Source organism: Haliotis rufescens, unplaced genomic scaffold (genome assembly GCF_023055435.1).
Source record: "Haliotis rufescens isolate VD_foot unplaced genomic scaffold, xgHalRufe1.0.p SCAF_15, whole genome shotgun sequence".
NCBI lineage: Eukaryota > Metazoa > Mollusca > Gastropoda > Lepetellida > Haliotidae > Haliotis > Haliotis rufescens.
Window position 1 is genome coordinate 22096698 of NW_025963835.1, and position 10053 is coordinate 22106750.

The window sequence follows — 10053 nt, forward strand, 5'->3', positions numbered from 1 at the left end:
GGCTTCACACATTGTACCCATGCAGGGAATCGAAGCCGGGCCTTCGGCCTGACGAGCAAATGCTTTAACCACTAGGCTACCCGACCACCCCAATATATAGAGGAAGAACGCTTATGACATTTGAAATTGATATAACACTTCTTATAAATGTCTATGATAACTTGTGACTTTCTTTTTCTGGTTGGCAGATAGTAGTGTCTTGTCAGTTAGGAAGTTAAAGTGTTATACACTACAACAAGATGTGTTGGTATTTATTATGGACGTTTTCTTCCCACAGGCCCGACTCTGGAATGGGACTCAAGCACTGCTAATAACAATATTGACATGTCTGGATGTGTAATCACAATTACCACCCCAGCCGTCCCTTCTCCTGGCACAGGATGTCGGATGCAAAGCACCAATTCATGTCTGGCATCCAGGCCTTTAATGGTTAAAAACTGTCAAGGCCAGCGATGCATGTATCGCGTAACGTTTCGGGTTTGTGTAAAGGAATTGATACACGATAATACATTTATACAAGAGATTGCCCTTACCCCCACCCCTGTAGATGCTGCCTTTAATCAAGTCACCGGACTGAGTGTACGTGTTGCTGCATGCCTAAAGCACAAGCAGCAGCTGTGTCTCCGTGTAGACTATAATAACACCCTCCTCACTGATCGCCCTCTCATTCAGAACAGAGTTGGACAATCTATTGACCTACAACTGTGTTTTCTAATGGATGGGGCTAATGACAAAATATTTGTTGTTGATGCCGGTGATAACACAGTGTACACCACCGTCACAGATGTTGCTTTTGACAGACCCATGTGGGTCATGATGTATGTTGGTAGTCCCGCAAATTCAGATAGAAGAGGAGAACTGATTACAGGCCACAACATCACAGGAACCTTCGCCAACTACAATCATTAGACTAGTTTCCACTATCCACAACAATAACTCTATGTAACATGCAATGTATACAAGCACAGCTCAGTAAAAAAATATGTATGCCTTTGACACATTATCAACTTGTGTACATATGTAAAAACACGTTTGATTTACATATTTAATACAAATAGTAATGTAACCGTGACGATCCGGGTTAGAATCCTGCTTGCCGTAAGAGGCGACTATGCTTGTCGTAAGAGGCGACTAAAGGGATCGGGTGGTCAGGCTCGCTGACTTGGTTGGTGCATGTCATCGTATCCCAATTGCGTAGATCGATGTTCATGACAACAATCACTGGATTGTCTGGTCCAGACTCGATTATATTCAGTCCGCCGTCATATAGCTCGAATATTGCTCATTTCGACGTTAAACAACAAACAAACGAGCAAAGCAAATCCGAATGAAATTTGAAACCATAATACTGGAACACGGCTGCTGTTCAGTACTTTTACTGTCGCAATACATCAAGCGTCAAAGTGGACATTATTTGAACGCAGACTAGAATAACAAAGTTAATGACTGAATATTCTCATGCTAGCATAAATTGCGTCTTACCTTCGAAGAGTGTAATGTTTTACAATCATATCAATTCTCATTTACCGATTGTCGCATGCTGACCACGGCAAATACTATTTCAAGTAAACATGACACTGTGGTGTAGTTGCTCTGGTCCATTATGAATGTATACACACATTTAGGTTAACAGTACTATCCCGAGAGCAATATAGAATTGACAGCAACTATAAAAGTCCTGACAAAAAAGTCTTCGTTGAAATCATTTAAGCATTGCCATTGTCAACGTGTGGCAATAATTCATGGGAGATAACTCGTGTGGTACTACTGAGTAGGGCACCACCACATCTCTATCCCCGCTCCATATCGATACATCCTCGCCTGTAATCAACTCATTTGAACAGTCCCGTGATATTTGTTATTACCATGTTTTACTGCAATTGTAAATAGCCCGCATTTGTGTATTTTCATTTTTTAGACATGATTATGTCCTTTTTCATCTGACATCATGTTTTCTACTTCGACCAATGTTTATGATGTTCACAAAGGACTACGTCATTTAATGTCAGCGAGTTCGTTATATATAAAGCTATGTCAGTCATATGACGTCATCTGAGTAATTAAAATACCTCCAAGGTAAGGGCTGGACTGAAAATTATATTTTCATTAGGGTTTTTATGACTCGGGGCACGGGCTGCCCAGTCGTCATAGACGGGAGATAGCCAGCTGGCCGTGCTTTCCAATTTCATACTTAGATTAAGGTTCTTGGTTTATGATTAATATTTCCGTGATTAAGGTTTTCATTCATCATTAAGCCGACGCGCTCTTATTTTAACTGAGCTACTGCTCAAAGGAACGTTAAACCTTACACACTCCAACCCAAATTACTTTGACGACACAATAATGATGGCTAACTTCACCTAGTACATCCACTCGTGAAATATGAACGTGTTTTAGTGATGTGGTCATGTTATTCTCTGTGGAATTGTTATTCAAAGTTCTTTCCGCATTGATTAATCAGTATCAGCAGTCATAATTTATGTTTCTACTGTCTACAATGTCTGACGTGTCTGCCTTGTTTCCTTAAGACATTGGTATGTATATTTCTTGCAGAAAATAGAACCCAAGAGCCTCATTAGTATTAATGTTGTATACTTGTTGTGTAGTCGAACACTACTTACGTAAATGCTGCTTTACATAGCGCGCGCGTGTGTGTGTGGATTGTTCCTTATTGTGAAAGATATACACTTATTATACATTTAAGATGTCACCATGAAATGTCTTAAAGTGTTCATTTATTGTGAAGTTGTGCAAGTGTATACAGCAATTCCCAATGTTAGTATTATCTAGATATGTATATTCGTATTATGATGTAATATTAACTGGATTATGAATGAAAAAGTGAAGTGCAACATATAGGTTATGTTGCAATGTTTTGAATGGGGCTTCAAAATTGCTTGAATTTGTGTGAGAAACATCGTCATTTAAAATATAAACTTACCCTGTTTTGAAATTTGATGTAGTCCCCCTGTAGAGGAGATGCCTCTTACTTTAATTTGTAACCGAGTGCTTTACACGAACCAAGATCTATGATGTGGTTTCACATTAACCTGTTGATTTATTGGGAATGATCCTGTTGGTGCAACGTGATTGCCAATGGAACTGGAACAGCCGCAATTTAGGCTGCAGATGAGTGACACGACACAAGTGATTTGTGACCTGTCAGTTTCAAGATTTCACGGCATTCGACGCCAATATTTGAAAGAAATGTGACAGTTTTGGTTCTGACACAGAGGTTCTGTATAATTAGTGAGAAAACGCTACATTCACCATGATCTATCGTTAGTTTCGCCCTATGAATTAGTGTCCTGTGTCAACATTAGTGTCTAGTAGACAAGACAACTATGTATACGCTCATAGGCTTCAAACATTCCATTGATGCACTGAGTGCATCTGCTGAAATGTCAACAGTCAAGGCTGGTGAAAAATAATCTTGTGAAGATCATTATTTCCACCCTTGACATCAAGACTAGGCCTATTTTGGAAGATTGACCGTTGTTGCTTCAAGGTAAATATTAATGTCAATGACTTTATTGCTCTCACATATACTTTTGTGGATTTTGTACTACCACTATAGTGTGTCCACCCGTTGTAATTACTTTGCAGTAATTTGTACCGATTTGTAAACTTAGTTAATTCTATATGACAGTTGTTGATTGTATAGCATTTCTTTGCCTTTTGTTTTTGGTATGCCGTCTGTGACAGTTTAACTCAAACTGATATTTTCAACTTTAGCCAAACTATTGTTAACAAGGAGATAAGTACATATCTAAATATGCTACCAGTGACAAAGTCGACGAACTGACGTCTTTGCACGCGGAGAAAACAATCAAGTAAAGTTCAAGGAATTGCTTCATGCATGAAGTCGCTGAGGTCAAATATCGCATTTCCATGATAATACATCAAATGTTTTGAATGAATGCAGAAACCTAACTTCACACATCTGAAAGAGAATATTTTATATTGAATCTGTTTTTTTACAGTTTCATTGTATATACCTTTTTTATGATTGCAAAGATTATTCCTGTGGCTATACGGCTGAAATGTTGACGAAATGATGTTGTGTAACACAATCACTAACTGAAACAGGAACGCGGCTATTGAGATAACCTACAACGATAACATCAAACCCTATTGTAATAACTAACCTGGCCGTCTATGTGAGCATTGTCAAAACCTGTCAGTTCTCGTGTGTTTGACACATATGCAGGGCTGTAGGTCAGTATACGCCCCACGAATAATTACAACAGAAGTAGTTTCAAGAGACGTTTGTTTTAAGTGAGTACAGTGAGTACATGTTGCAATGACCAAGGATAGAAGTTTCTTGTTTAATAACACACTCTGCAATAATCCAGCTATAAATCGGCGGCTTGTATATAATCGAATCTGGCCAAGAATATCCAGTGATTGATAATATAATGAACAGCGATCTATGCTGAGGTATGATGACGCCAATACAACCAAGTCTTCCAACCTGACCACCAGATCCACTTTCTTACCTCTTACGAGCCGCATAGACTGCAAGTGACCAAACATAACCGGGAACTAGATGTTTTAGAATCAATGCAGAAACTGATCATTGTTTTTGAAAGGAAAGGGCCTTGTTATACAGGATATATGAAGTCTACTGGTATAAGTATATTTAAGCCTCGCTTAATTGGATATGTGTTAAATGCTTCTTCAAAACCGATGTTAAACTGTTCGTGCTTGTGAATTGTGTTACCTTTCTTTTGCCTCACATCATCAATACCCCACGGGCTTGACAGCACTGCATTCTTCTATATGAAGCAATGTCAACACACATCGTTCTTTACTATAAGGTAGCAATATAGTGTAAAGACGGAATATATAAATATTTAAAAGCACAAATATATTGGCATACAAATATATATAACTATAAATAATAAATACACATATATATTTGTGTTAGTTTTAAGCCACACACAAACCTACAAACATATGAGGCTATGACAACGCGAGCCATGTAACCTGACAAACATAGCACTGACCAAAGATAATAGAACTTCAGAACAGAAGACGGATCCTTGTCAGACATTGAAGGCTTTTTTAGCAATGGTTTTAAACTCACTAACGAGGCCGTAGAGTCAACTAAACAACTGCTAAACAAGGTAACGTCTTCTTTGGACAACCACACAGCAGATGAGGAGTAGAGCTGACCAGACAGAAGATCTACAAGTTACGACATCATCGGCTTCTTCTTTCAAAAGGATGTTGCAGGAGTCTCACATTGAGAAACAATATACGAGGACAGGCGTAGGCTTTGTACCTGCCAACCTGACCCACCTTTCCTCCGCAATCCAGGGAGCAGGACTGATAAGGTCAGTCACGTACTTCCCAACACAGAGGCCGGGATATGTACCAGGGGCTGACAGATACATTGCCATCACACTGACACCTGCAGAATTTCAAAAGGGTAAATTAATTTTTATTATGTACATGTATGTAAAAATATCTATAAAATGTTATTGTCGACATGAGGTAGCTGTGGTTCGACAGTTTGTGATGACTACTGTCCCACGTCTGCTTATAATGACTTAAGTTTATAACTAAATGTAAACGGTTGGATATATTCATTATTATAGTGTGTTTGGGTATGTTGTAGTGAAACTAACATTTAGTTTTAAATAGATAAAGGTATATCATAATCTTTAGTTCGACAGTTGGTCTATTTCATTTCTTAGTTACATTGTAATCTGTTTAATTCGCTGATGTGGACAAGACGATTTCCAGCGGAGATGAAGCCATTTCATGTGAGATGTCATGTGTTTAAGCTCCAACTTATCTTACTCATGTGCTCATCAACATAAGGGGCACCGCTTGACCTGTGATGTAAGGCTCCTGTGCGGATTTCCGTAGACGGTTATGCCAAAGTCTGTAGATGATTGGTTTGAATCAAAATTGAACCTTGACTATGACTCTTTGATTGTCTACATCATACGCATCCTCATCGGTTTCACAAGCACCAGATGCTTGCCGTAAGAGGCGACTAACGAGATCGGGTAGTCAGGCTCGCTGACTTGTTTTCTGTTTGTCATAATATCCCAATTGCGCAGATCGATGCTGGTCCAAACGCGAATATTTACAGACCGCCTTCATATAACTGGCGGCGTTAAATAACAAACAGACAAAAAATCCCAAGCTACAGATAGTCGTGGAAGTTCGATGGATAGATGAAGGACATTAAAAAAAACCCATATAACTGTTCATATGATTTGCTTTGTCTTGTACTATATATTTCGCTGAAATGAAATGTCACTTTTTTTACTTGAAGGAATAATACATGGGAGGTGGAAAATACATATTTCGTCTTGTATCATTTTAATAAAAACATTCTCAGTTATGAGGCGGCTGTCAACTTGAATGGGTGTTATGTTATACTGATTCAATAATGTGTATTTGTGAATGAGACTTACAATGAATGTGTTTTGTGTTATTAGTTCGTCTCTTGTTTCCTCCCTAGGTCCGCACCTTGAATGGGACTGCAGTACAGCGAGTGACGACATCACTGTATCTGATACTTTGGTAACAAATGAAAAGCCCAAGACTCCGCCCAAAGACATAGAATGTCGAAAAAGGTCGTGGAGACGTCTGTTGACATCAAGACCTTTGGTTATCAGAGGTGGAAGCCGAGAGATGTTTCTGGTGAAAGTCAGCTTCTCTTTGAAAAAAGGGTCACTGAGATAGGAAGCATGGTGTTTGAGACAGCAATGATTGCCAACCCCGCAGATACTTGCTGGAACCAATCAACTGGACTGAGTGTACGTATCGTAGGATGTCCAAAGCATAAGCACCAGCTTTGTCTCTGGGTGAGGTTTGATGGCAAACTCCTCTCTGATATACCTATTGTTTGCAATCAAATTGGTAAGGCATGTGCCTTACATCTATACACTCTACTGGGCGGTAGGAGCAGTAAGATTTATGTTGTTGACATTGGCAACACTACAGTGATTCAGTCTGTGACTGACACTGTGTGTGAAAGAACATTCTGTGTCATGGCGTATCTAGATGCATCCCAAGATTCAAACATGACGTGTGAACTAATATCAGGTCAAAACCTTACACTATCAGAAGGAATGACCCAGTTGTTATCTCTGAAGGGAAATGACTAGACGGTGAATAAACGCGTAAAACATCATCAGAGGGGATGGTCTCCAGGACCCGACGTCCATTGTGAAAGAATAAAGAGTTCGTGATCATTCCTCCCGTACAGATCTCAGCGACCATTGTGTGCATCCCATCCTTCCTTGCTCACCCGAAAGGCTCGAACCATATTGTATCTTAAATTCAACTCTACTATTTTTTATGTCCGATGTGGAAGGACACCTGAAGAAAATGATGGCGATGTAATTCCTTGTTTTAACTTTTCTTTATGTTCCCGCGTTTGTGCAGGTGAACTCTTGAATTACTTATGCATGTGTTTGTGACGGGTGCCACTGGTGGACCTGGATGCTCTTACCTTACGTGTACACTTCGTATCATCACTAAGTGATGGTGATTCATAGACACCTGCTCATGATATAGTCGGAATCGTACAACAGACTTTGCCTTTAAGCAGAGATTTCTTTTGATTCTGTAAAGGCTTTTGTCGCTAAATATGCAATGCTGATATTTCTTAATATATCTTTACAGTACTGCTAGGTTGACAGTTTAAATTTAAGAGTGAGTGAGTGAGTATGGTTTTAAGCCGCTTTTAGCAATATACCAGGAATATCACGGCGTGGACACCAGAAATGGGTTTACACATTGTACCCATAGCGGGAATCGAACCGGGTCTTCGGCGTGACGAGCGAACGACCACAAGGCTACCCGACCACCTCCTTTCAATGAAGGCAGAACAACATTATCAGTGTTTCACATAAGAATATTTATAGGCATTTGCAAATGATTTAGAGATTATCCTACGGCACACGATTCTTTTTGTGAAATGTAGAAAAATATAGGTTTCCGTGTATCACATGGATATATAAGCTTAGGAAAAATATCTCGGAACGACGCTACATAAAACTGTGTCTGACCACTATCACAATGCATGACATCATATTTAAATATCTGCAACTATTCTTGATATGACGTGACGTTGCTATGTGCGGCATGTAGCATAATAGGACATTTGGTGTGAGTTCCGAGTTGCGAGTTGGTTATTCTTCATATTACCCGAGCGACACTGCAACCCCGCATGCACTCTGCTTGACTCTTTTTACTCTGTCAGTAACCAGCAGGGATTGAGGGAGTACGGTTTAACGCCGCTTTTGCAATATTTCAGCAATATCACGGCGGGGGACACCAGAAATGGGCTTCACACATTGTACCCATGCTTGCAATCGAACCCGGGCCTGCGGCGTGATGAGCGAACGATTTAACTACGAGGCTACCCCATCGCCCCACCAGCAGGGAGATGTAGATTCTGTATACTTATACTGTATACTTACTCTAGGTCACTCGACTATGAGTTTCACATTAGTCATTTTGTTCGTAAGCGTGTTCTTTGTCACAATCATCGACCGGAGCAGAAAATCCAGTATTGCCTACATCAGATGATGTAGTTCAGTACACAAGTTCCCTGTGTATAATTACACGTAATCAGAAAAGAACGTCAACATATATGTTGTTTACATATTCGTATTATGTCGTTATGTTGATGGGCGATAATAGAGCCCAATTATCATTATTCTAAGCAAACATAACCCTGATCATGAAAAGGGTAATTTTAACGAAATGCTGAGAAAATGATACGTACGGCCAAAGTACAGAACTGAATTAAACACAAATACACACCTTCATAAACGGATTAACTATAAGTCTTGATGTCAGTAAACATGCCATTGTTAATTCCATGTCGCCTTGACAGTTGAGAACAGTTCTTTGCTGTGGACCTTACAGGTTGGAATCCAGCATGCGACACACGCTGTTCGTCAAATTGTGATCTAGGTAAATGATATGGAGAAAAAGCAGTTCCATCATTAAAAAATTAGATAGATATGATAGATTCAAATTAATAGGTTTGAACGTGTTCCTCGAACTCAGTATGTTATTCAACATTACCAATGACATTGGGCTAAGGTAGATATACAAAACCTAAAGTTCAATTATTGCAAATCGCAAATATATGTCCTCTTCTTGAGCACCAATTTCGATAACTACACCAATTAACTAAAAAAATACAAACATAGATTGATAAACCAAGACAGATATGACTTATTCAGATTATACAGTTTTTGATTTAACTCACTGTGATATTTAGAGGTTATAATATGGCAGTTTTCATATCAAACCCCAACCCTCATATCAGCTCGAGGGCCGAAGGCCAGATGGCTGATATGGGGGTCGAGGGTTGATATGGCCTTTTTATCATATACCATGGCATAACATTGTAAAATGTATCTGTTTGCCAGTGAATGCAACACATTATATTAATGTCCACAAACGAGCAGGCGACGCACTAAGGGACATAAGTCGGGCTGATTTCGATCGTTATATCAGCACGGCCGGGTTATTACACCCCTGTGAGCCAATATGGAGATGGTCATATCACAGGGGGGTATCACAATAACCAGACCCGTGTTACATCCCTGCCGGGCTGTTATGCCTTGTCAGTGCACTTAGAATGGGCAATCGATATCAGCTCGATTGGAGTTGGTTCGTCGTCTGCTCGGCTAATATTCCCATGACAGCGTCTTCTCAACAAGGTGAAAATGTTATGGATCTTTATGAATGGATACATTATTTTATGGTATATGATAAAAAGGTTATTGTATCATATATATCGACCACCATTCATTTGGCCCTCGGGATGGCATGGGGGTCTCGGTTTGATATGAGGTGTTACATGAAAAATGCCATGTAAAAACTCGAGTTTCCACTGACACTGGTAATATGAATTCATTTATCAATTTGCTGCAGCTGCGCACATATTCGTCTACAAGAGTTTTGTTTTGTCTGTGCATATACGTGCCTGGTTGCATCCACGACACATCACAAGGTGTGATCGAAGTACACTGTTTACAACTGACCTATTTACCATTGTACGAGACT